Raw genomic sequence first — 26,490 nt, 5'->3', positions numbered from 1 at the left:
CCCAACAGGTGCTTACTGTAGGTAAGAAGGGTTTCCACTTTTTCTGTCTGTGTGAGCTGGAAGTGGTTCAGGCAAGACTATACTTTCAGGGATCATTTCTATAGTTTTTAACTGAGGAAATGTGTTCGAAAGTGTCTGGTCTTCGCTAACCACGAGGAAGAGTTGTAGTGTTTTCTTCTGAGCGCGAAGCCAGTGGACAGTGTTGCATTTGTGCAGCTGCTGTCTGCTATTGATGAACGTTCCTCTCTTCTTTTACGAAGAACTGGAGGAAGGAAACACAAACTGAGTGGTTAGCTTCTTGTTTCAGTTTAAGAGAGTACAGCATTTTAAACTTCTTTTCTTGGATATTTGATGGTTGCCAGATTCTCACTTGACTTGTATTTGCAATCACCTCTTTTGGGCTTTTTTGGGGCTTTCTTTTATAAACTGAGCTTTTCAAACGGTCTTTCTAATCGTAATTTGGTACATTTAAGTAAGGAGGGTCTTTTCAAATGGACCCGGGGAAGGGGAAGATTTACTCACCTCTTACGCAACTCAGCAGGACAACTTGAGGATAAAACGTAGAGAAACAAAGATATTTCTCCTTGTTGCTCCTCAGTTGGGAAGGCGTACGCGTTCCCAGGTTTACTACTCTTAGTAAATCTGGGAATGCATGAAAGAGCATGGGTGGATGCCTAAGATCACCCACTCCCTACCCATGGAACGCCTTCCCGGCAAACAGTAACGCAAGGCAGCGACTTGCGCTGCCATGGGTTACTCTAGATTTATTAAGACATGCAATGCCACGCAAGGTGGCCTTGCGTGGTTTAGTAAACCTCACTGATGCCCTGGTGTTGCCTTACGCTGTGATAACGCAAGCGTTTCATAAATCTGGGCCTCTATGTTTGATCTATTTTTAGAGTTTAGACATCTTCCACACAATTAGTGCCGCTCAGTGGCTTATCGCCCTGTCGAATTGACGTGGGGAAAAGGGGCTTTCTAATGCTAGTTAGTCTTTTTAGACTAAAACCAAGAGTAACACCCTGGTCACAGGTCCTAAAATGTATAAGGCTGTTGAGGATCTTAGACCGATGAGGACAAAGAACGCCGTCTTGGGCATTTGCTAAGGTGTTGCACGGGGACTCGCATAGCACAAAGTAACGTAAGCGTAAAGGATTGCATCTGATTACTTACCATAAAAGCCTGTAGGCGCAGCAGAAAATCATTCAGCTTCCCAGGAACGCTCGCACAACCTCTAGTACATCAAGGGCTAGATGTCTTAGGACATTGGAATTTTTTAAGATTCATTGGGGACAGTGAAGTTGCAACAATCAAATAATGGTTGGAATAAGCCATCTGGTCTAATATTCTAGCAAATGTCGTTTTTTTGGCTTTCCTGTTTAATTTAAAGCATTCTTACCTCATTGAACGAAATGTTGAGCTGTCAGCATAGGCGTCGTTCCTCTGCTGTCACATTAGTTAAATGCCCTGTCCCCTCGCTTTTGTCAATAACTCTCAACAGAAGACGTTTAATGATCCCTTTGGGCCCCTAATAATGTTCTCGTATGCTATATTAGAACACTGCAAGATTGATAGCCTCATGAAGAAAATCGGAATGCCAGCAGCTTTTAAACAGTAGAATAATCCCTGTACCTTGAAAATGGTAAAGCTGCAATGTGTGGAACCCCGGAGGCCGCCATTTTGGAGTTCAAACATGCCCCAATGCCGGGGAAACGAGGTGGGTGGGTTGGCGGCAGAGCGTGAATTGGAGAAGGTTCCGCTCTGGCGGCAGGCCAGTTGAGTGCTTCAAAACTTTGCCTAATCTTGGCTTTATAGGAGCCAGGAGCGTAGCCCGACTGCCTTCCCAGCAATGTCCTTTTTTAAAATAATGAAATAAATAGATAAGTAAATATAAAAACAAAAAACAAAGTAAGACTAAATTGTGGTACCCTCTAGCCTGCTGGAAGAGGGGATGTGGACTGTTTTTCGCCTTCAACTTGAGCCTGTCGTGCTGAAGCAATACTTTAGTTAGCGGCATAGACCACAGCAGCAGTTTTTAAAGTCTGTATCACTTACCATCTGAGAGCTAAGCCAGATGGCAGCAAAAATGCTGTTGTGACATCTTCCTGTGCCACTGGAACAGAGTGGCATAGCGTTATAAAAAGTTTCTGAAGAAAGAAACTGGAACTAGTGGGGCATATTTAAGAGAGGCTTGCACTGCAGTTGCGTGACTTCTAGTGACGCAACAGCGGTCAGACCTTTTAACCATATCTAGGAGATCACGCAAAGCCACTTGGCGTGGCTTTGAATAGTCCCGTAGATAGTGATTAAGGCAAGGCATTGTAAAGCGGTGCGCTGGCTTACTCTGCATTAGGGAGGCGATCCAAGGGCTTTGCAGTGTGTGTTCCAACGCAACACCCATGTTGTTAGACGCATCCCCAAATTTACAGAGCCATGTAAATCTGGGAATGCACCAACACCTTACCCCTCCCCAGGGGAGGGTCAGTGAGGAGAAATATCTTTATTTCTCTTTGTTGTTTCCCCTTTCTATGTGTGCTGCGTTTTGCAGCACGCATAGGAAAAGGGAAAAGCCTCCCAAGATTGTTTTTGTGTAGGAAGGTGCCTCTTCCTTCACAAAAACAATTTTGCCTACAACGCAGACAACCTTGCACCATGGTGCAAGGTTGCCGGCGCTGGCTCTAGGCAGTCAAAATGGCTCCAGCGCAGTGGAAAAGGACAGTATTGCATACATATAACACATTATTGCCCGTTTTCTTTGACACAGGGCACAGCAATGTGACTTGCTGTGCTGCCCTGCGCCAAAATGTCGTAAATCTGCCCCAGTGTTTGTAAGTGTCAGAGAGTTGTTGCAGAAAAGCCCTGATCTGGAAAGGAAGGGCAGAGTTGTATTTATGAAACAACTGTCTTTTGTTGATGGCTGTTCCTTTCTTCATTTGAGGAAGGGCTGGATGACGGATACATTCACTGAAATGTTCGGTTCCTATTCTGAAGAATACTAGGATCAAAATTGTCCCGACAAGGATTCACTCCCCGGTGAACGGAATCTTCTGTACAAGAAAAATAAACCGTGTTTTGGATACTTCTATAATACAGAGATGCCTAAAAGTCATGGGGCCTGGAAAAGCTGCATATGTTCAAAGCGGCTGGTAGGACAAGGTGTTGCTGATGTGAAGGCTTTCTTTGATGTCCAGGTATTCAGAGCTCATCTGAAAGTGGTAGGTTCCGTTGTAACCCGTGGTTCCTGCGGAATGCCATCGCCTTGTAAGGGTCTTACACGTGAACTGGGGGAGAGTTACTTTGTTTGGGGAGACTGATTGAAGACATTGCCATACATTTGATCTGTGGTGCAACTTTTCAAAATGTAAAGGTAGGTTGCTTGCTACACCTTTTGTTTCCATACTTGCAAACCTACCAGGTCGTTTCTCATTCACTAGCAATCAGTATCACGCTTTTGGCACATTGAAAGGTCATAATCTGAACCAAATATTCTGATTGAAAACTGTCTTCCTGCAAAATCCTGTGGAACCTGCCGTTTTGTTTCAAGTTTTCCCCATTTTCCCTTGTGTAAGGCATTGCAGTAGTCCAAATGAGTGCTAATTAATGCTCTGCCTCTTAACATGTAAATCGATTTGCGTCAGGAAGTTGAACATCTCACCAAGATATCTGAGGATGAAACTACCAGAGAAATCCATGTCTTGGCTTGAGCTTCAAAATGAAGGCTGTGAACAAGAATAATTCCCAGTGTTTTCACCACCTACACTTTCAGCACAGTATGATGTGAACTCAGAGGGCAAGTGTGTGCTGCTTTACTTGAACAGAGTAAGCGCTCTGGTGATTCTGTCCGATCTCCAGTAAAATTCACCCACTTCGTGCAGTCTGATAATGCGTAGCCATCTTGAAATGGTAATAATTGTCATTTAGTGCAGTGCCGAAAGCTCTGGAAGTAACGGTAGACTGTCTTTTTTGTGAGTTTACCAACTGTTTCTCTTACTTTTTAAACAAGTTAAAATGTGTTTGTTGCGGTAAACGAGAGCAGGAAAGGAAAGTATGGCTGCCGTTTCTTTACCTGTTTGAACTTTAACTTTCATACTGTAGTCCTCTGTCTGTTTCAGGAGCAGCCAACAGGTAACCTGTGTGTGTGTGTGTGTCTGTGTGTGAGACAGGGCCGGGAAAAGGCAGGCTGAATTTGATTGGTGGCTGATTTCTGATATGCAAATTTTTAAAGCATTGTGTCACCCGAGTTCTAGGGAGAACTCTTTCTTGCACAGAAATGCACGCGCATCTGCTGAATGCTATTTTGTGGTCTTATCTATATATTTATATGTTTTTTGACTTGATGCCCAACAGGTGCTTACTGTAGGTAAGAAGGGTTTCCACTTTTTCTGTCTGTGTGAGCTGGAAGTGGTTCAGGCAAGACTATACTTTCAGGGATCATTTCTATAGTTTTTAACTGAGGAAATGTGTTCGAAAGTGTCTGGTCTTCGCTAACCACGAGGAAGAGTTGTAGTGTTTTCTTCTGAGCGCGAAGCCAGTGGACAGTGTTGCATTTGTGCAGCTGCTGTCTGCTATTGATGAACGTTCCTCTCTTCTTTTACGAAGAACTGGAGGAAGGAAACACAAACTGAGTGGTTAGCTTCTTGTTTCAGTTTAAGAGAGTACAGCATTTTAAACTTCTTTTCTTGGATATTTGATGGTTGCCAGATTCTCACTTGACTTGTATTTGCAATCACCTCTTTTGGGCTTTTTTGGGGCTTTCTTTTATAAACTGAGCTTTTCAAACGGTCTTTCTAATCGTAATTTGGTACATTTAAGTAAGGAGGGTCTTTTCAAATGGACCCGGGGAAGGGGAAGATTTACTCACCTCTTACGCAACTCAGCAGGACAACTTGAGGATAAAACGTAGAGAAACAAAGATATTTCTCCTTGTTGCTCCTCAGTTGGGAAGGCGTACGCGTTCCCAGGTTTACTACTCTTAGTAAATCTGGGAATGCATGAAAGAGCATGGGTGGATGCCTAAGATCACCCACTCCCTACCCATGGAACGCCTTCCCGGCAAACAGTAACGCAAGGCAGCGACTTGCGCTGCCATGGGTTACTCTAGATTTATTAAGACATGCAATGCCACGCAAGGTGGCCTTGCGTGGTTTAGTAAACCTCACTGATGCCCTGGTGTTGCCTTACGCTGTGATAACGCAAGCGTTTCATAAATCTGGGCCTCTATGTTTGATCTATTTTTAGAGTTTAGACATCTTCCACACAATTAGTGCCGCTCAGTGGCTTATCGCCCTGTCGAATTGACGTGGGGAAAAGGGGCTTTCTAATGCTAGTTAGTCTTTTTAGACTAAAACCAAGAGTAACACCCTGGTCACAGGTCCTAAAATGTATAAGGCTGTTGAGGATCTTAGACCGATGAGGACAAAGAACGCCGTCTTGGGCATTTGCTAAGGTGTTGCACGGGGACTCGCATAGCACAAAGTAACGTAAGCGTAAAGGATTGCATCTGATTACTTACCATAAAAGCCTGTAGGCGCAGCAGAAAATCATTCAGCTTCCCAGGAACGCTCGCACAACCTCTAGTACATCAAGGGCTAGATGTCTTAGGACATTGGAATTTTTTAAGATTCATTGGGGACAGTGAAGTTGCAACAATCAAATAATGGTTGGAATAAGCCATCTGGTCTAATATTCTAGCAAATGTCGTTTTTTTGGCTTTCCTGTTTAATTTAAAGCATTCTTACCTCATTGAACGAAATGTTGAGCTGTCAGCATAGGCGTCGTTCCTCTGCTGTCACATTAGTTAAATGCCCTGTCCCCTCGCTTTTGTCAATAACTCTCAACAGAAGACGTTTAATGATCCCTTTGGGCCCCTAATAATGTTCTCGTATGCTATATTAGAACACTGCAAGATTGATAACCTCATGAAGAAAATCGGAATGCCAGCAGCTTTTAAACAGTAGAATAATCCCTGTACCTTGAAAATGGTAAAGCTGCAATGTGTGGAACCCCGGAGGCCGCCATTTTGGAGTTCAAACATGCCCCAATGCCGGGGAAACGAGGTGGGTGGGTTGGCGGCAGAGCGTGAATTGGAGAAGGTTCCGCTCTGGCGGCAGGCCAGTTGAGTGCTTCAAAACTTTGCCTAATCTTGGCTTTATAGGAGCCAGGAGCGTAGCCCGACTGCCTTCCCAGCAATGTCCTTTTTTAAAATAATGAAATAAATAGATAAGTAAATATAAAAACAAAAAACAAAGTAAGACTAAATTGTGGTACCCTCTAGCCTGCTGGAAGAGGGGATGTGGACTGTTTTTCGCCTTCAACTTGAGCCTGTCGTGCTGAAGCAATACTTTAGTTAGCGGCATAGACCACAGCAGCAGTTTTTAAAGTCTGTATCACTTACCATCTGAGAGCTAAGCCAGATGGCAGCAAAAATGCTGTTGTGACATCTTCCTGTGCCACTGGAACAGAGTGGCATAGCGTTATAAAAAGTTTCTGAAGAAAGAAACTGGAACTAGTGGGGCATATTTAAGAGAGGCTTGCACTGCAGTTGCGTGACTTCTAGTGACGCAACAGCGGTCAGACCTTTTAACCATATCTAGGAGATCACGCAAAGCCACTTGGCGTGGCTTTGAATAGTCCCGTAGATAGTGATTAAGGCAAGGCATTGTAAAGCGGTGCGCTGGCTTACTCTGCATTAGGGAGGCGATCCAAGGGCTTTGCAGTGTGTGTTCCAACGCAACACCCATGTTGTTAGACGCATCCCCAAATTTACAGAGCCATGTAAATCTGGGAATGCACCAACACCTTACCCCTCCCCAGGGGAGGGTCAGTGAGGAGAAATATCTTTATTTCTCTTTGTTGTTTCCCCTTTCTATGTGTGCTGCGTTTTGCAGCACGCATAGGAAAAGGGAAAAGCCTCCCAAGATTGTTTTTGTGTAGGAAGGTGCCTCTTCCTTCACAAAAACAATTTTGCCTACAACGCAGACAACCTTGCACCATGGTGCAAGGTTGCCGGCGCTGGCTCTAGGCAGTCAAAATGGCTCCAGCGCAGTGGAAAAGGACAGTATTGCATACATATAACACATTATTGCCCGTTTTCTTTGACACAGGGCACAGCAATGTGACTTGCTGTGCTGCCCTGCGCCACAATGTCGTAAATCTGCCCCAGTGTTTGTAAGTGTCAGAGAGTTGTTGCAGAAAAGCCCTGATCTGGAAAGGAAGGGCAGAGTTGTATTTATGAAACAACTGTCTTTTGTTGATGGCTGTTCCTTTCTTCATTTGAGGAAGGGCTGGATGACGGATACATTCACTGAAATGTTCGGTTCCTATTCTGAAGAATACTAGGATCAAAATTGTCCCGACAAGGATTCACTCCCCGGTGAACGGAATCTTCTGTACAAGAAAAATAAACCGTGTTTTGGATACTTCTATAATACAGAGATGCCTAAAAGTCATGGGGCCTGGAAAAGCTGCATATGTTCAAAGCGGCTGGTAGGACAAGGTGTTGCTGATGTGAAGGCTTTCTTTGATGTCCAGGTATTCAGAGCTCATCTGAAAGTGGTAGGTTCCGTTGTAACCCGTGGTTCCTGCGGAATGCCATCGCCTTGTAAGGGTCTTACACGTGAACTGGGGGAGAGTTACTTTGTTTGGGGAGACTGATTGAAGACATTGCCATACATTTGATCTGTGGTGCAACTTTTCAAAATGTAAAGGTAGGTTGCTTGCTACACCTTTTGTTTCCATACTTGCAAACCTACCAGGTCGTTTCTCATTCACTAGCAATCAGTATCACGCTTTTGGCACATTGAAAGGTCATAATCTGAACCAAATATTCTGATTGAAAACTGTCTTCCTGCAAAATCCTGTGGAACCTGCCGTTTTGTTTCAAGTTTTCCCCATTTTCCCTTGTGTAAGGCATTGCAGTAGTCCAAATGAGTGCTAATTAATGCTCTGCCTCTTAACATGTAAATCGATTTGCGTCAGGAAGTTGAACATCTCACCAAGATATCTGAGGATGAAACTACCAGAGAAATCCATGTCTTGGCTTGAGCTTCAAAATGAAGGCTGTGAACAAGAATAATTCCCAGTGTTTTCACCACCTACACTTTCAGCACAGTATGATGTGAACTCAGAGGGCAAGTGTGTGCTGCTTTACTTGAACAGAGTAAGCGCTCTGGTGATTCTGTCCGATCTCCAGTAAAATTCACCCACTTCGTGCAGTCTGATAATGCGTAGCCATCTTGAAATGGTAATAATTGTCATTTAGTGCAGTGCCGAAAGCTCTGGAAGTAACGGTAGACTGTCTTTTTTGTGAGTTTACCAACTGTTTCTCTTACTTTTTAAACAAGTTAAAATGTGTTTGTTGCGGTAAACGAGAGCAGGAAAGGAAAGTATGGCTGCCGTTTCTTTACCTGTTTGAACTTTAACTTTCATACTGTAGTCCTCTGTCTGTTTCAGGAGCAGCCAACAGGTAACCTGTGTGTGTGTGTGTGTGTCTGTGTGTGAGACAGGGCCGGGAAAAGGCAGGCTGAATTTGATTGGTGGCTGATTTCTGATATGCAAATTTTTAAAGCATTGTGTCACCCGAGTTCTAGGGAGAACTCTTTCTTGCACAGAAATGCACGCGCATCTGCTGAATGCTATTTTGTGGTCTTATCTATATATTTATATGTTTTTTGACTTGATGCCCAACAGGTGCTTACTGTAGGTAAGAAGGGTTTCCACTTTTTCTGTCTGTGTGAGCTGGAAGTGGTTCAGGCAAGACTATACTTTCAGGGATCATTTCTATAGTTTTTAACTGAGGAAATGTGTTCGAAAGTGTCTGGTCTTCGCTAACCACGAGGAAGAGTTGTAGTGTTTTCTTCTGAGCGCGAAGCCAGTGGACAGTGTTGCATTTGTGCAGCTGCTGTCTGCTATTGATGAACGTTCCTCTCTTCTTTTACGAAGAACTGGAGGAAGGAAACACAAACTGAGTGGTTAGCTTCTTGTTTCAGTTTAAGAGAGTACAGCATTTTAAACTTCTTTTCTTGGATATTTGATGGTTGCCAGATTCTCACTTGACTTGTATTTGCAATCACCTCTTTTGGGCTTTTTTGGGGCTTTCTTTTATAAACTGAGCTTTTCAAACGGTCTTTCTAATCGTAATTTGGTACATTTAAGTAAGGAGGGTCTTTTCAAATGGACACGGGGAAGGGGAAGATTTACTCACCTCTTACGCAACTCAGCAGGACAACTTGAGGATAAAACGTAGAGAAACAAAGATATTTCTCCTTGTTGCTCCTCAGTTGGGAAGGCGTACGCGTTCCCAGGTTTACTACTCTTAGTAAATCTGGGAATGCATGAAAGAGCATGGGTGGATGCCTAAGATCACCCACTCCCTACCCATGGAACGCCTTCCCGGCAAACAGTAACGCAAGGCAGCGACTTGCGCTGCCATGGGTTACTCTAGATTTATTAAGACATGCAATGCCACGCAAGGTGGCCTTGCGTGGTTTAGTAAACCTCACTGATGCCCTGGTGTTGCCTTACGCTGTGATAACGCAAGCGTTTCATAAATCTGGGCCTCTATGTTTGATCTATTTTTAGAGTTTAGACATCTTCCACACAATTAGTGCCGCTCAGTGGCTTATCGCCCTGTCGAATTGACGTGGGGAAAAGGGGCTTTCTAATGCTAGTTAGTCTTTTTAGACTAAAACCAAGAGTAACACCCTGGTCACAGGTCCTAAAATGTATAAGGCTGTTGAGGATCTTAGACCGATGAGGACAAAGAACGCCGTCTTGGGCATTTGCTAAGGTGTTGCACGGGGACTCGCATAGCACAAAGTAACGTAAGCGTAAAGGATTGCATCTGATTACTTACCATAAAAGCCTGTAGGCGCAGCAGAAAATCATTCAGCTTCCCAGGAACGCTCGCACAACCTCTAGTACATCAAGGGCTAGATGTCTTAGGACATTGGAATTTTTTAAGATTCATTGGGGACAGTGAAGTTGCAACAATCAAATAATGGTTGGAATAAGCCATCTGGTCTAATATTCTAGCAAATGTCGTTTTTTTGGCTTTCCTGTTTAATTTAAAGCATTCTTACCTCATTGAACGAAATGTTGAGCTGTCAGCATAGGCGTCGTTCCTCTGCTGTCACATTAGTTAAATACCCTGTCCCCTCGCTTTTGTCAATAACTCTCAACAGAAGACGTTTAATGATCCCTTTGGGCCCCTAATAATGTTCTCGTATGCTATATTAGAACACTGCAAGATTGATAGCCTCATGAAGAAAATCGGAATGCCAGCAGCTTTTAAACAGTAGAATAATCCCTGTACCTTGAAAATGGTAAAGCTGCAATGTGTGGAACCCCGGAGGCCGCCATTTTGGAGTTCAAACATGCCCCAATGCCGGGGAAACGAGGTGGGTGGGTTGGCGGCAGAGCGTGAATTGGAGAAGGTTCCGCTCTGGCGGCAGGCCAGTTGAGTGCTTCAAAACTTTGCCTAATCTTGGCTTTATAGGAGCCAGGAGCGTAGCCCGACTGCCTTCCCAGCAATGTCCTTTTTTAAAATAATGAAATAAATAGATAAGTAAATATAAAAACAAAAAACAAAGTAAGACTAAATTGTGGTACCCTCTAGCCTGCTGGAAGAGGGGATGTGGACTGTTTTTCGCCTTCAACTTGAGCCTGTCGTGCTGAAGCAATACTTTAGTTAGCGGCATAGACCACAGCAGCAGTTTTTAAAGTCTGTATCACTTACCATCTGAGAGCTAAGCCAGATGGCAGCAAAAATGCTGTTGTGACATCTTCCTGTGCCACTGGAACAGAGTGGCATAGCGTTATAAAAAGTTTCTGAAGAAAGAAACTGGAACTAGTGGGGCATATTTAAGAGAGGCTTGCACTGCAGTTGCGTGACTTCTAGTGACGCAACAGCGGTCAGACCTTTTAACCATATCTAGGAGATCACGCAAAGCCACTTGGCGTGGCTTTGAATAGTCCCGTAGATAGTGATTAAGGCAAGGCATTGTAAAGCGGTGCGCTGGCTTACTCTGCATTAGGGAGGCGATCCAAGGGCTTTGCAGTGTGTGTTCCAACGCAACACCCATGTTGTTAGACGCATCCCCAAATTTACAGAGCCATGTAAATCTGGGAATGCACCAACACCTTACCCCTCCCCAGGGGAGGGTCAGTGAGGAGAAATATCTTTATTTCTCTTTGTTGTTTCCCCTTTCTATGTGTGCTGCGTTTTGCAGCACGCATAGGAAAAGGGAAAAGCCTCCCAAGATTGTTTTTGTGTAGGAAGGTGCCTCTTCCTTCACAAAAACAATTTTGCCTACAACGCAGACAACCTTGCACCATGGTGCAAGGTTGCCGGCGCTGGCTCTAGGCAGTCAAAATGGCTCCAGCGCAGTGGAAAAGGACAGTATTGCATACATATAACACATTATTGCCCGTTTTCTTTGACACAGGGCACAGCAATGTGACTTGCTGTGCTGCCCTGCGCCAAAATGTCGTAAATCTGCCCCAGTGTTTGTAAGTGTCAGAGAGTTGTTGCAGAAAAGCCCTGATCTGGAAAGGAAGGGCAGAGTTGTATTTATGAAACAACTGTCTTTTGTTGATGGCTGTTCCTTTCTTCATTTGAGGAAGGGCTGGATGACGGATACATTCACTGAAATGTTCGGTTCCTATTCTGAAGAATACTAGGATCAAAATTGTCCCGACAAGGATTCACTCCCCGGTGAACGGAATCTTCTGTACAAGAAAAATAAACCGTGTTTTGGATACTTCTATAATACAGAGATGCCTAAAAGTCATGGGGCCTGGAAAAGCTGCATATGTTCAAAGCGGCTGGTAGGACAAGGTGTTGCTGATGTGAAGGCTTTCTTTGATGTCCAGGTATTCAGAGCTCATCTGAAAGTGGTAGGTTCCGTTGTAACCCGTGGTTCCTGCGGAATGCCATCGCCTTGTAAGGGTCTTACACGTGAACTGGGGGAGAGTTACTTTGTTTGGGGAGACTGATTGAAGACATTGCCATACATTTGATCTGTGGTGCAACTTTTCAAAATGTAAAGGTAGGTTGCTTGCTACACCTTTTGTTTCCATACTTGCAAACCTACCAGGTCGTTTCTCATTCACTAGCAATCAGTATCACGCTTTTGGCACATTGAAAGGTCATAATCTGAACCAAATATTCTGATTGAAAACTGTCTTCCTGCAAAATCCTGTGGAACCTGCCGTTTTGTTTCAAGTTTTCCCCATTTTCCCTTGTGTAAGGCATTGCAGTAGTCCAAATGAGTGCTAATTAATGCTCTGCCTCTTAACATGTAAATCGATTTGCGTCAGGAAGTTGAACATCTCACCAAGATATCTGAGGATGAAACTACCAGAGAAATCCATGTCTTGGCTTGAGCTTCAAAATGAAGGCTGTGAACAAGAATAATTCCCAGTGTTTTCACCACCTACACTTTCAGCACAGTATGATGTGAACTCAGAGGGCAAGTGTGTGCTGCTTTACTTGAACAGAGTAAGCGCTCTGGTGATTCTGTCCGATCTCCAGTAAAATTCACCCACTTCGTGCAGTCTGATAATGCGTAGCCATCTTGAAATGGTAATAATTGTCATTTAGTGCAGTGCCGAAAGCTCTGGAAGTAACGGTAGACTGTCTTTTTTGTGAGTTTACCAACTGTTTCTCTTACTTTTTAAACAAGTTAAAATGTGTTTGTTGCGGTAAACGAGAGCAGGAAAGGAAAGTATGGCTGCCGTTTCTTTACCTGTTTGAACTTTAACTTTCATACTGTAGTCCTCTGTCTGTTTCAGGAGCAGCCAACAGGTAACCTGTGTGTGTGTGTGTGTGTCTGTGTGTGAGACAGGGCCGGGAAAAGGCAGGCTGAATTTGATTGGTGGCTGATTTCTGATATGCAAATTTTTAAAGCATTGTGTCACCCGAGTTCTAGGGAGAACTCTTTCTTGCACAGAAATGCACGCACATCTGCTGAATGCTATTTTGTGGTCTTATCTATATATTTATATGTTTTTTGACTTGATGCCCAACAGGTGCTTACTGTAGGTAAGAAGGGTTTCCACTTTTTCTGTCTGTGTGAGCTGGAAGTGGTTCAGGCAAGACTATACTTTCAGGGATCATTTCTATAGTTTTTAACTGAGGAAATGTGTTCGAAAGTGTCTGGTCTTCGCTAACCACGAGGAAGAGTTGTAGTGTTTTCTTCTGAGCGCGAAGCCAGTGGACAGTGTTGCATTTGTACAGCTGCTGTCTGCTATTGATGAACGTTCCTCTCTTCTTTTACGAAGAACTGGAGGAAGGAAACACAAACTGAGTGGTTAGCTTCTTGTTTCAGTTTAAGAGAGTACAGCATTTTAAACTTCTTTTCTTGGATATTTGATGGTTGCCAGATTCTCACTTGACTTGTATTTGCAATCACCTCTTTTGGGCTTTTTTGGGGCTTTCTTTTATAAACTGAGCTTTTCAAACGGTCTTTCTAATCGTAATTTGGTACATTTAAGTAAGGAGGGTCTTTTCAAATGGACACGGGGAAGGGGAAGATTTACTCACCTCTTACGCAACTCAGCAGGACAACTTGAGGATAAAACGTAGAGAAACAAAGATATTTCTCCTTGTTGCTCCTCAGTTGGGAAGGCGTACGCGTTCCCAGGTTTACTACTCTTAGTAAATCTGGGAATGCATGAAAGAGCATGGGTGGATGCCTAAGATCACCCACTCCCTACCCATGGAACGCCTTCCCGGCAAACAGTAACGCAAGGCAGCGACTTGCGCTGCCATGGGTTACTCTAGATTTATTAAGACATGCAATGCCACGCAAGGTGGCCTTGCGTGGTTTAGTAAACCTCACTGATGCCCTGGTGTTGCCTTACGCTGTGATAACGCAAGCGTTTCATAAATCTGGGCCTCTATGTTTGATCTATTTTTAGAGTTTAGACATCTTCCACACAATTAGTGCCGCTCAGTGGCTTATCGCCCTGTCGAATTGACGTGGGGAAAAGGGGCTTTCTAATGCTAGTTAGTCTTTTTAGACTAAAACCAAGAGTAACACCCTGGTCACAGGTCCTAAAATGTATAAGGCTGTTGAGGATCTTAGACCGATGAGGACAAAGAACGCCGTCTTGGGCATTTGCTAAGGTGTTGCACGGGGACTCGCATAGCACAAAGTAACGTAAGCGTAAAGGATTGCATCTGATTACTTACCATAAAAGCCTGTAGGCGCAGCAGAAAATCATTCAGCTTCCCAGGAACGCTCGCACAACCTCTAGTACATCAAGGGCTAGATGTCTTAGGACATTGGAATTTTTTAAGATTCATTGGGGACAGTGAAGTTGCAACAATCAAATAATGGTTGGAATAAGCCATCTGGTCTAATATTCTAGCAAATGTCGTTTTTTTGGCTTTCCTGTTTAATTTAAAGCATTCTTACCTCATTGAACGAAATGTTGAGCTGTCAGCATAGGCGTCGTTCCTCTGCTGTCACATTAGTTAAATGCCCTGTCCCCTCGCTTTTGTCAATAACTCTCAACAGAAGACGTTTAATGATCCCTTTGGGCCCCTAATAATGTTCTCGTATGCTATATTAGAACACTGCAAGATTGATAGCCTCATGAAGAAAATCGGAATGCCAGCAGCTTTTAAACAGTAGAATAATCCCTGTACCTTGAAAATGGTAAAGCTGCAATGTGTGGAACCCTGGAGGCCGCCATTTTGGAGTTCAAACATGCCCCAATGCCGGGGAAACGAGGTGGGTGGGTTGGCGGCAGAGCGTGAATTGGAGAAGGTTCCGCTCTGGCGGCAGGCCAGTTGAGTGCTTCAAAACTTTGCCTAATCTTGGCTTTATAGGAGCCAGGAGCGTAGCCCGACTGCCTTCCCAGCAATGTCCTTTTTTAAAATAATGAAATAAATAGATAAGTAAATATAAAAACAAAAAACAAAGTAAGACTAAATTGTGGTACCCTCTAGCCTGCTGGAAGAGGGGATGTGGACTGTTTTTCGCCTTCAACTTGAGCCTGTCGTGCTGAAGCAATACTTTAGTTAGCGGCATAGACCACAGCAGCAGTTTTTAAAGTCTGTATCACTTACCATCTGAGAGCTAAGCCAGATGGCAGCAAAAATGCTGTTGTGACATCTTCCTGTGCCACTGGAACAGAGTGGCATAGCGTTATAAAAAGTTTCTGAAGAAAGAAACTGGAACTAGTGGGGCATATTTAAGAGAGGCTTGCACTGCAGTTGCGTGACTTCTAGTGACGCAACAGCGGTCAGACCTTTTAACCATATCTAGGAGATCACGCAAAGCCACTTGGCGTGGCTTTGAATAGTCCCGTAGATAGTGATTAAGGCAAGGCATTGTAAAGCGGTGCGCTGGCTTACTCTGCATTAGGGAGGCGATCCAAGGGCTTTGCAGTGTGTGTTCCAACGCAACACCCATGTTGTTAGACGCATCCCCAAATTTACAGAGCCATGTAAATCTGGGAATGCACCAACACCTTACCCCTCCCCAGGGGAGGGTCAGTGAGGAGAAATATCTTTATTTCTCTTTGTTGTTTCCCCTTTCTATGTGTGCTGCGTTTTGCAGCACGCATAGGAAAAGGGAAAAGCCTCCCAAGATTGTTTTTGTGTAGGAAGGTGCCTCTTCCTTCACAAAAACAATTTTGCCTACAACGCAGACAACCTTGCACCATGGTGCAAGGTTGCCGGCGCTGGCTCTAGGCAGTCAAAATGGCTCCAGCGCAGTGGAAAAGGACAGTATTGCATACATATAACACATTATTGCCCGTTTTCTTTGACACAGGGCACAGCAATGTGACTTGCTGTGCTGCCCTGCGCCAAAATGTCGTAAATCTGCCCCAGTGTTTGTAAGTGTCAGAGAGTTGTTGCAGAAAAGCCCTGATCTGGAAAGGAAGGGCAGAGTTGTATTTATGAAACAACTGTCTTTTGTTGATGGCTGTTCCTTTCTTCATTTGAGGAAGGGCTGGATGACGGATACATTCACTGAAATGTTCGGTTCCTATTCTGAAGAATACTAGGATCAAAATTGTCCCGACAAGGATTCACTCCCCGGTGAACGGAATCTTCTGTACAAGAAAAATAAACCGTGTTTTGGATACTTCTATAATACAGAGATGCCTAAAAGTCATGGGGCCTGGAAAAGCTGCATATGTTCAAAGCGGCTGGTAGGACAAGGTGTTGCTGATGTGAAGGCTTTCTTTGATGTCCAGGTATTCAGAGCTCATCTGAAAGTGGTAGGTTCCGTTGTAACCCGTGGTTCCTGCGGAATGCCATCGCCTTGTAAGGGTCTTACACGTGAACTGGGGGAGAGTTACTTTGTTTGGGGAGACTGATTGAAGACATTGCCATACATTTGATCTGTGGTGCAACTTTTCAAAATGTAAAGGTAGGTTGCTTGCTACACCTTTTGTTTCCATACTTGCAAACCTACCAGGTCGTTTCTCATTCACTAGCAATCAGTATCACGCTTTCGGCACATTGAAAGGTCATAATCTGAACCAAATATTCTGATTGAAAACTGTCTTCCTGCAAAATCCTGTGGAACCTGCCGTTTTGTTTCAAGTTTTCCCCATTTTCCCTTGTGTAAGGCATTGCAGTAGTCCAAATGAGTGCTAATTAATGCTCTGCCTCTTAACATGTAAATCGATTTGCGTCAGGAAGTTGAACATCTCACCAAGATATCTGAGGATGAAACTACCAGAGAAATCCATGTCTTGGCTTGAGCTTCAAAATGAAGGCTGTGAACAAGAATAATTCCCAGTGTTTTCACCACCTACACTTTCAGCACAGTATGATGTGAACTCAGAGGGCAAGTGTGTGCTGCTTTACTTGAACAGAGTAAGCGCTCTGGTGATTCTGTCCGATCTCCAGTAAAATGCACCCACTTCGTGCAGTCTGATAATGCGTAGCCATCTTGAAATGGTAATAATTGTCATTTAGTGCAGTGCCGAAAGCTCTGGAAGTAACGGTAGACTGTCTTTTTTGTGAGTTTACCAACTGTTTCTCTTACTTTTTAAACAAGTTAAAATGTGTTTGTTGCGGTAAACGAGAGCAGGAAAGGAAAGTATGGCTGCCGTTTCTTTACCTGTTTGAACTTTAACTTTCATACTGTAGTCCTCTGTCTGTTTCAGGAGCAGCCAACAGGTAACCTGTGTGTGTGTGTGTGTCTGTGTGTGAGACAGGGCCGGGAAAAGGCAGGCTGAATTTGATTGGTGGCTGATTTCTGATATGCACATTTTTAAAGCATTGTGTCACCCGAGTTCTAGGGAGAACTCTTTCTTGCACAGAAATGCACGCGCATCTGCTGAATGCATTTTTTGTGGTCTTATCTATATATTTATATGTTTTTTGACTTGATGCCCAACAGGTGCTTACTGTAGGTAAGAAGGGTTTCCACTTTTTCTGTCTGTGTGAGCTGGAAGTGGTTCAGGCAAGACTATACTTTCAGGGATCATTTCTATAGTTTTTAACTGAGGAAATGTGTTCGAAAGTGTCTGGTCTTCGCTAACCACGAGGAAGAGTTGTAGTGTTTTCTTCTGAGCGCGAAGCCAGTGGACAGTGTTGCATTTGTGCAGCTGCTGTCTGCTATTGATGAACGTTCCTCTCTTCTTTTACGAAGAACTGGAGGAAGGAAACACAAACTGAGTGGTTAGCTTCTTGTTTCAGTTTAAGAGAGTACAGCATTTTAAACTTCTTTTCTTGGATATTTGATGGTTGCCAGATTCTCACTTGACTTGTATTTGCAATCACCTCTTTTGGGCTTTTTTGGGGCTTTCTTTTATAAACTGAGCTTTTCAAACGGTCTTTCTAATCGTAATTTGGTACATTTAAGTAAGGAGGGTCTTTTCAAATGGACCCGGGGAAGGGGAAGATTTACTCACCTCTTACGCAACTCAGCAGGACAACTTGAGGATAAAACGTAGAGAAACAAAGATATTTCTCCTTGTTGCTCCTCAGTTGGGAAGGCGTACGCGTTCCCAGGTTTACTACTCTTAGTAAATCTGGGAATGCATGAAAGAGCATGGGTGGATGCCTAAGATCACCCACTCCCTACCCATGGAACGCCTTCCCGGCAAACAGTAACGCAAGGCAGCGACTTGCGCTGCCATGGGTTACTCTAGATTTATTAAGACATGCAATGCCACGCAAGGTGGCCTTGCGTGGTTTAGTAAACCTCACTGATGCCCTGGTGTTGCCTTACGCTGTGATAACGCAAGCGTTTCATAAATCTGGGCCTCTATGTTTGATCTATTTTTAGAGTTTAGACATCTTCCACACAATTAGTGCCGCTCAGTGGCTTATCGCCCTGTCGAATTGACGTGGGGAAAAGGGGCTTTCTAATGCTAGTTAGTCTTTTTAGACTAAAACCAAGAGTAACACCCTGGTCACAGGTCCTAAAATGTATAAGGCTGTTGAGGATCTTAGACCGATGAGGACAAAGAACGCCGTCTTGGGCATTTGCTAAGGTGTTGCACGGGGACTCGCATAGCACAAAGTAACGTAAGCGTAAAGGATTGCATCTGATTACTTACCATAAAAGCCTGTAGGCGCAGCAGAAAATCATTCAGCTTCCCAGGAACGCTCGCACAACCTCTAGTACATCAAGGGCTAGATGTCTTAGGACATTGGAATTTTTTAAGATTCATTGGGGACAGTGAAGTTGCAACAATCAAATAATGGTTGGAATAAGCCATCTGGTCTAATATTCTAGCAAATGTCGTTTTTTTGGCTTTCCTGTTTAATTTAAAGCATTCTTACCTCATTGAACGAAATGTTGAGCTGTCAGCATAGGCGTCGTTCCTCTGCTGTCACATTAGTTAAATGCCCTGTCCCCTCGCTTTTGTCAATAACTCTCAACAGAAGACGTTTAATGATCCCTTTGGGCCCCTAATAATGTTCTCGTATGCTATATTAGAACACTGCAAGATTGATAGCCTCATGAAGAAAATCGGAATGCCAGCAGCTTTTAAACAGTAGAATAATCCCTGTACCTTGAAAATGGTAAAGCTGCAATGTGTGGAACCCCGGAGGCCGCCATTTTGGAGTTCAAACATGCCCCAATGCCGGGGAAACGAGGAGGGTGGGTTGGCGGCAGAGCGTGAATTGGAGAAGGTTCCGCTCTGGCGGCAGGCCAGTTGAGTGCTTCAAAACTTTGCCTAATCTTGGCTTTATAGGAGCCAGGAGCGTAGCCCGACTGCCTTCCCAGCAATGTCCTTTTTTAAAATAATGAAATAAATAGATAAGTAAATATAAAAACAAAAAACAAAGTAAGACTAAATTGTGGTACCCTCTAGCCTGCTGGAAGAGGGGATGTGGACTGTTTTTCGCCTTCAACTTGAGCCTGTCGTGCTGAAGCAATACTTTAGTTAGCGGCATAGACCACAGCAGCAGTTTTTAAAGTCTGTATCACTTACCATCTGAGAGCTAAGCCAGATGGCAGCAAAAATGCTGTTGTGACATCTTCCTGTGCCATTGGAACAGAGTGGCATAGCGTTATAAAAAGTTTCTGAAGAAAGAAACTGGAACTAGTGGGGCATATTTAAGAGAGGCTTGCACTGCAGTTGCGTGACTTCTAGTGACGCAACAGCGGTCAGACCTTTAACCATATCTAGGAGATCACGCAAAGCCACTTGGCGTGGCTTTGAATAGTCCCGTAGATAGTGATTAAGGCAAGGCATTGTAAAGCGGTGCGCTGGCTTACTCTGCATTAGGGAGGCGATCCAAGGGCTTTGCAGTGTGTGTTCCAACGCAACACCCATGTTGTTAGACGCATCCCCAAATTTACAGAGCCATGTAAATCTGGGAATGCACCAACACCTTACCCCTCCCCAGGGGAGGGTCAGTGAGGAGAAATATCTTTATTTCTCTTTGTTGTTTCCCCTTTCTATGTGTGCTGCGTTTTGCAGCACGCATAGGAAAAGGGAAAAGCCTCCCAAGATTGTTTTTGTGTAGGAAGGTGCCTCTTCCTTCACAAAAACAATTTTGCCTACAACGCAGACAACCTTGCACCATGGTGCAAGGTTGCCGGCGCTGGCTCTAGGCAGTCAAAATGGCTCCAGCGCAGTGGAAAAGGACAGTATTGCATACATATAACACATTATTGCCCGTTTTCTTTGACACAGGGCACAGCAATGTGACTTGCTGTGCTGCCCTGCGCCAAAATGTCGTAAATCTGCCCCAGTGTTTGTAAGTGTCAGAGAGTTGTTGCAGAAAAGCCCTGATCTGGAAAGGAAGGGCAGAGTTGTATTTATGAAACAACTGTCTTTTGTTGATGGCTGTTCCTTTCTTCATTTGAGGAAGGGCTGGATGACGGATACATTCACTGAAATGTTCGGTTCCTATTCTGAAGAATACTAGGATCAAAATTGTCCCGACAAGGATTCACTCCCCGGTGAACGGAATCTTCTGTACAAGAAAAATAAACCGTGTTTTGGATACTTCTATAATACAGAGATGCCTAAAAGTCATGGGGCCTGGAAAAGCTGCATATGTTCAAAGCGGCTGGTAGGACAAGGTGTTGCTGATGTGAAGGCTTTCTTTGATGTCCAGGTATTCAGAGCTCATCTGAAAGTGGTAGGTTCCGTTGTAACCCGTGGTTCCTGCGGAATGCCATCGCCTTGTAAGGGTCTTACACATGAACTGGGGGAGAGTTACTTTGTTTGGGGAGACTGATTGAAGACATTGCCATACATTTGATCTGTGGTGCAACTTTTCAAAATGTAAAGGTAGGTTGCTTGCTACACCGTTTGTTTCCATACTTGCAAACCTACCAGGTCGTTTCTCATTCACTAGCAATCAGTATCACGCTTTTGGCACATTGAAAGGTCATAATCTGAACCAAATATTCTGATTGAAAACTGTCTTCCTGCAAAATCCTGTGGAACCTGCCGTTTTGTTTCAAGTTTTCCCCATTTTCCCTTGTGTAAGGCATTGCAGTAGTCCAAATGAGTGCTAATTAATGCTCTGCCTCTTAACATGTAAATCGATTTGCGTCAGGAAGTTGAACATCTCACCAAGATATCTGAGGATGAAACTACCAGAGAAATCCATGTCTTGGCTTGAGCTTCAAAATGAAGGCTGTGAACAAGAATAATTCCCAGTGTTTTCACCACCTACACTTTCAGCACAGTATGATGTGAACTCAGAGGGCAAGTGTGTGCTGCTTTACTTGAACAGAGTAAGCGCTCTGGTGATTCTGTCCGATCTCCAGTAAAATTCACCCACTTCGTGCAGTCTGATAATGCGTAGCCATCTTGAAATGGTAATAATTGTCATTTAGTGCAGTGCCGAAAGCTCTGGAAGTAACGGTAGACTGTCTTTTTTGTGAGTTTACCAACTGTTTCTCTTACTTTTTAAACAAGTTAAAATGTGTTTGTTGCGGTAAACGAGAGCAGGAAAGGAAAGTATGGCTGCCGTTTCTTTACCTGTTTGAACTTTAACTTTCATACTGTAGTCCTCTGTCTGTTTCAGGAGCAGCCAACAGGTAACCTGTGTGTGTGTGTGTGTCTGTGTGTGAGACAGGGCCGGGAAAAGGCAGGCTGAATTTGATTGGTGGCTGATTTCTGATATGCAAATTTTTAAAGCATTGTGTCACCCGAGTTCTAGGGAGAACTCTTTCTTGCACAGAAATGCACGCGCATCTGCTGAATGCTATTTTGTGGTCTTATCTATATATTTATATGTTTTTTGACTTGATGCCCAACAGGTGCTTACTGTAGGTAAGAAGGGTTTCCACTTTTTCTGTCTGTGTGAGCTGGAAGTGGTTCAGGCAAGACTATACTTTCAGGGATCATTTCTATAGTTTTTAACTGAGGAAATGTGTTCGAAAGTGTCTGGTCTTCGCTAACCACGAGGAAGAGTTGTAGTGTTTTCTTCTGAGCGCGAAGCCAGTGGACAGTGTTGCATTTGTGCAGCTGCTGTCTGCTATTGATGAACGTTCCTCTCTTCTTTTACGAAGAACTGGAGGAAGGAAACACAAACTGAGTGGTTAGCTTCTTGTTTCAGTTTAAGAGAGTACAGCATTTTAAACTTCTTTTCTTGGATATTTGATGGTTGCCAGATTCTCACTTGACTTGTATTTGCAATCACCTCTTTTGGGCTTTTTTGGGGCTTTCTTTTATAAACTGAGCTTTTCAAACGGTCTTTCTAATCGTAATTTGGTACATTTAAGTAAGGAGGGTCTTTTCAAATGGACCCGGGGAAGGGGAAGATTTACTCACCTCTTACGCAACTCAGCAGGACAACTTGAGGATAAAACGTAGAGAAACAAAGATATTTCTCCTTGTTGCTCCTCAGTTGGGAAGGCGTACGCGTTCCCAGGTTTACTACTCTTAGTAAATCTGGGAATGCATGAAAGAGCATGGGTGGATGCCTAAGATCACCCACTCCCTACCCATGGAACGCCTTCCCGGCAAACAGTAACGCAAGGCAGCGACTTGCGCTGCCATGGGTTACTCTAGATTTATTAAGACATGCAATGCCACGCAAGGTGGCCTTGCGTGGTTTAGTAAACCTCACTGATGCCCTGGTGTTGCCTTACGCTGTGATAACGCAAGCGTTTCATAAATCTGGGCCTCTATGTTTGATCTATTTTTAGAGTTTAGACATCTTCCACACAATTAGTGCCGCTCAGTGGCTTATCGCCCTGTCGAATTGACGTGGGGAAAAGGGGCTTTCTAATGCTAGTTAGTCTTTTTAGACTAAAACCAAGAGTAACACCCTGGTCACAGGTCCTAAAATGTATAAGGCTGTTGAGGATCTTAGACCGATGAGGACAAAGAACGCCGTCTTGGGCATTTGCTAAGGTGTTGCACGGGGACTCGCATAGCACAAAGTAACGTAAGCGTAAAGGATTGCATCTGATTACTTACCATAAAAGCCTGTAGGCGCAGCAGAAAATCATTCAGCTTCCCAGGAACGCTCGCACAACCTCTAGTACATCAAGGGCTAGATGTCTTAGGACATTGGAATTTTTTAAGATTCATTGGGGACAGTGAAGTTGCAACAATCAAATAATGGTTGGAATAAGCCATCTGGTCTAATATTCTAGCAAATGTCGTTTTTTTGGCTTTCCTGTTTAATTTAAAGCATTCTTACCTCATTGAACGAAATGTTGAGCTGTCAGCATAGGCGTCGTTCCTCTGCTGTCACATTAGTTAAATGCCCTGTCCCCTCGCTTTTGTCAATAACTCTCAACAGAAGACGTTTAATGATCCCTTTGGGCCCCTAATAATGTTCTCGTATGCTATATTAGAACACTGCAAGATTGATAGCCTCATGAAGAAAATCGGAATGCCAGCAGCTTTTAAACAGTAGAATAATCCCTGTACCTTGAAAATGGTAAAGCTGCAATGTGTGGAACCCCGGAGGCCGCCATTTTGGAGTTCAAACATGCCCCAATGCCGGGGAAACGAGGTGGGTGGGTTGGCGGCAGAGCGTGAATTGGAGAAGGTTCCGCTCTGGCGGCAGGCCAGTTGAGTGCTTCAAAACTTTGCCTAATCTTGGCTTTATAGGAGCCAGGAGCGTAGCCCGACTGCCTTCCCAGCAATGTCCTTTTTTTAAATAATGAAATAAATAGATAAGTAAATATAAAAACAAAAAACAAAGTAAGACTAAATTGTGGTACCCTCTAGCCTGCTGGAAGAGGGGATGTGGACTGTTTTTCGCCTTCAACTTGAGCCTGTCGTGCTGAAGCAATACTTTAGTTAGCGGCATAGACCACAGCAGCAGTTTTTAAAGTCTGTATCACTTACCATCTGAGAGCTAAGCCAGATGGCAGCAAAAATGCTGTTGTGACATCTTCCTGTGCCACTGGAACAGAGTGGCATAGCGTTATAAAAAGTTTCTGAAGAAAGAAACTGGAACTAGTGGGGCATATTTAAGAGAGGCTTGCACTGCAGTTGCGTGACTTCTAGTGACGCAACAGCGGTCAGACCTTTTAACCATATCTAGGAGATCACGCAAAGCCACTTGGCGTGGCTTTGAATAGTCCCGTAGATAGTGATTAAGGCAAGGCATTGTAAAGCGGTGCGCTGGCTTACTCTGCATTAGGGAGGCGATCCAAGGGCTTTGCAGTGTGTGTTCCAACGCAACACCCATGTTGTTAGACGCATCCCCAAATTTACAGAGCCATGTAAATCTGGGAATGCACCAACACCTTACCCCTCCCCAGGGGAGGGTCAGTGAGGAGAAATATCTTTATTTCTCTTTGTTGTTTCCCCTTTCTATGTGTGCTGCGTTTTGCAGCACGCATAGGAAAAGGGAAAAGCCTCCCAAGATTGTTTTTGTGTAGGAAGGTGCCTCTTCCTTCACAAAAACAATTTTGCCTACAACGCAGACAACCTTGCACCATGGTGCAAGGTTGCCGGCGCTGGCTCTAGGCAGTCAAAATGGCTCCAGCGCAGTGGAAAAGGACAGTATTGCATACATATAACACATTATTGCCCGTTTTCTTTGACACAGGGCACAGCAATGTGACTTGCTGTGCTGCCCTGCGCCAAAATGTCGTAAATCTGCCCCAGTGTTTGTAAGTGTCAGAGAGTTGTTGCAGAAAAGCCCTGATCTGGAAAGGAAGGGCAGAGTTGTATTTATGAAACAACTGTCTTTTGTTGATGGCTGTTCCTTTCTTCATTTGAGGAAGGGCTGGATGACGGATACATTCACTGAAATGTTCGGTTCCTATTCTGAAGAATACTAGGATCAAAATTGTCCCGACAAGGATTCACTCCCCGGTGAACGGAATCTTCTGTACAAGAAAAATAAACCGTGTTTTGGATACTTCTATAATACAGAGATGCCTAAAAGTCATGGGGCCTGGAAAAGCTGCATATGTTCAAAGCGGCTGGTAGGACAAGGTGTTGCTGATGTGAAGGCTTTCTTTGATGTCCAGATATTCAGAGCTCATCTGAAAGTGGTAGGTTCCGTTGTAACCCGTGGTTCCTGCGGAATGCCATCGCCTTGTAAGGGTCTTACACGTGAACTGGGGGAGAGTTACTTTGTTTGGGGAGACTGATTGAAGACATTGCCATACATTTGATCTGTGGTGCAACTTTTCAAAATGTAAAGGTAGGTTGCTTGCTACACCTTTTGTTTCCATACTTGCAAACCTACCAGGTCGTTTCTCATTCACTAGCAATCAGTATCACGCTTTTGGCACATTGAAAGGTCATAATCTGAACCAAATATTCTGATTGAAAACTGTCTTCCTGCAAAATCCTGTGGAACCTGCCGTTTTGTTTCAAGTTTTCCCCATTTTCCCTTGTGTAAGGCATTGCAGTAGTCCAAATGAGTGCTAATTAATGCTCTGCCTCTTAACATGTAAATCGATTTGCGTCAGGAAGTTGAACATCTCACCAAGATATCTGAGGATGAAACTACCAGAGAAATCCATGTCTTGGCTTGAGCTTCAAAATGAAGGCTGTGAACAAGAATAATTCCCAGTGTTTTCACCACCTACACTTTCAGCACAGTATGATGTGAACTCAGAGGGCAAGTGTGTGCTGCTTTACTTGAACAGAGTAAGCGCTCTGGTGATTCTGTCCGATCTCCAGTAAAATTCACCCACTTCGTGCAGTCTGATAATGCGTAGCCATCTTGAAATGGTAATAATTGTCATTTAGTGCAGTGCCGAAAGCTCTGGAAGTAACGGTAGACTGTCTTTTTTGTGAGTTTACCAACTGTTTCTCTTACTTTTTAAACAAGTTAAAATGTGTTTGTTGCGGTAAACGAGAGCAGGAAAGGAAAGTATGGCTGCCGTTTCTTTACCTGTTTGAACTTTAACTTTCATACTGTAGTCCTCTGTCTGTTTCAGGAGCAGCCAACAGGTAACCTGTGTGTGTGTGTGTGTCTGTGTGTGAGACAGGGCCGGGAAAAGGCAGGCTGAATTTGATTGGTGGCTGATTTCTGATATGCAAATTTTTAAAGCATTGTGTCACCCGAGTTCTAGGGAGAACTCTTTCTTGCACAGAAATGCACGCGCATCTGCTGAATGCTATTTTGTGGTCTTATCTATATATTTATATGTTTTTTGACTTGATGCCCAACAGGTGCTTACTGTAGGTAAGAAGGGTTTCCACTTTTTCTGTCTGTGTGAGCTGGAAGTGGTTCAGGCAAGACTATACTTTCAGGGATCATTTCTATAGTTTTTAACTGAGGAAATGTGTTCGAAAGTGTCTGGTCTTCGCTAACCACGAGGAAGAGTTGTAGTGTTTTCTTCTGAGCGCGAAGCCAGTGGACAGTGTTGCATTTGTGCAGCTGCTGTCTGCTATTGATGAACGTTCCTCTCTTCTTTTACGAAGAACTGGAGGAAGGAAACACAAACTGAGTGGTTAGCTTCTTGTTTCAGTTTAAGAGAGTACAGCATTTTAAACTTCTTTTCTTGGATATTTGATGGTTGCCAGATTCTCACTTGACTTGTATTTGCAATCACCTCTTTTGGGCTTTTTTGGGGCTTTCTTTTATAAACTGAGCTTTTCAAACGGTCTTTCTAA

At 43.9% G+C, this 26,490-nt stretch overlaps 7 non-coding genes across 7 annotated transcripts; all 7 read left to right on the top strand.

Annotated features, from left to right (window-relative positions):
- Window positions 1-73: 73 nt before the first annotated feature.
- On the top strand, window positions 74-291 carry LOC138286021 (small nucleolar RNA U3). Its single transcript, XR_011201717.1, has one exon. It is a non-coding gene; the product is annotated as a small nucleolar RNA U3 (small nucleolar RNA).
- A 4,121-nt stretch (window positions 292-4,412) lies between these two features.
- LOC138286020 (small nucleolar RNA U3) lies at window positions 4,413-4,630 on the top strand. The gene has a single exon (XR_011201716.1). It is a non-coding gene; the product is annotated as a small nucleolar RNA U3 (small nucleolar RNA).
- Window positions 4,631-8,753: 4,123 nt separating this feature from the next.
- On the top strand, window positions 8,754-8,971 carry LOC138286018 (small nucleolar RNA U3). The gene has a single exon (XR_011201715.1). It is a non-coding gene; the product is annotated as a small nucleolar RNA U3 (small nucleolar RNA).
- Window positions 8,972-13,094: 4,123 nt separating this feature from the next.
- On the top strand, window positions 13,095-13,312 carry LOC138286156 (small nucleolar RNA U3). Its single transcript, XR_011201848.1, has one exon. It is a non-coding gene; the product is annotated as a small nucleolar RNA U3 (small nucleolar RNA).
- A 4,122-nt stretch (window positions 13,313-17,434) lies between these two features.
- LOC138286017 (small nucleolar RNA U3) lies at window positions 17,435-17,652 on the top strand. The gene has a single exon (XR_011201714.1). It is a non-coding gene; the product is annotated as a small nucleolar RNA U3 (small nucleolar RNA).
- A 4,120-nt stretch (window positions 17,653-21,772) lies between these two features.
- LOC138286016 (small nucleolar RNA U3) lies at window positions 21,773-21,990 on the top strand. Its single transcript, XR_011201713.1, has one exon. It is a non-coding gene; the product is annotated as a small nucleolar RNA U3 (small nucleolar RNA).
- A 4,121-nt stretch (window positions 21,991-26,111) lies between these two features.
- LOC138286015 (small nucleolar RNA U3) lies at window positions 26,112-26,329 on the top strand. Its single transcript, XR_011201712.1, has one exon. It is a non-coding gene; the product is annotated as a small nucleolar RNA U3 (small nucleolar RNA).
- Window positions 26,330-26,490: the final 161 nt, after the last annotated feature.

Source organism: Pleurodeles waltl, chromosome 3_1, assembly GCF_031143425.1.
Source record: "Pleurodeles waltl isolate 20211129_DDA chromosome 3_1, aPleWal1.hap1.20221129, whole genome shotgun sequence".
Classification (NCBI taxonomy): Eukaryota; Metazoa; Chordata; class Amphibia; order Caudata; family Salamandridae; genus Pleurodeles; species Pleurodeles waltl.
Note: the sequence above shows the minus strand (reverse complement) of the source record. Positions and strands in the feature narration are given on the sequence as shown.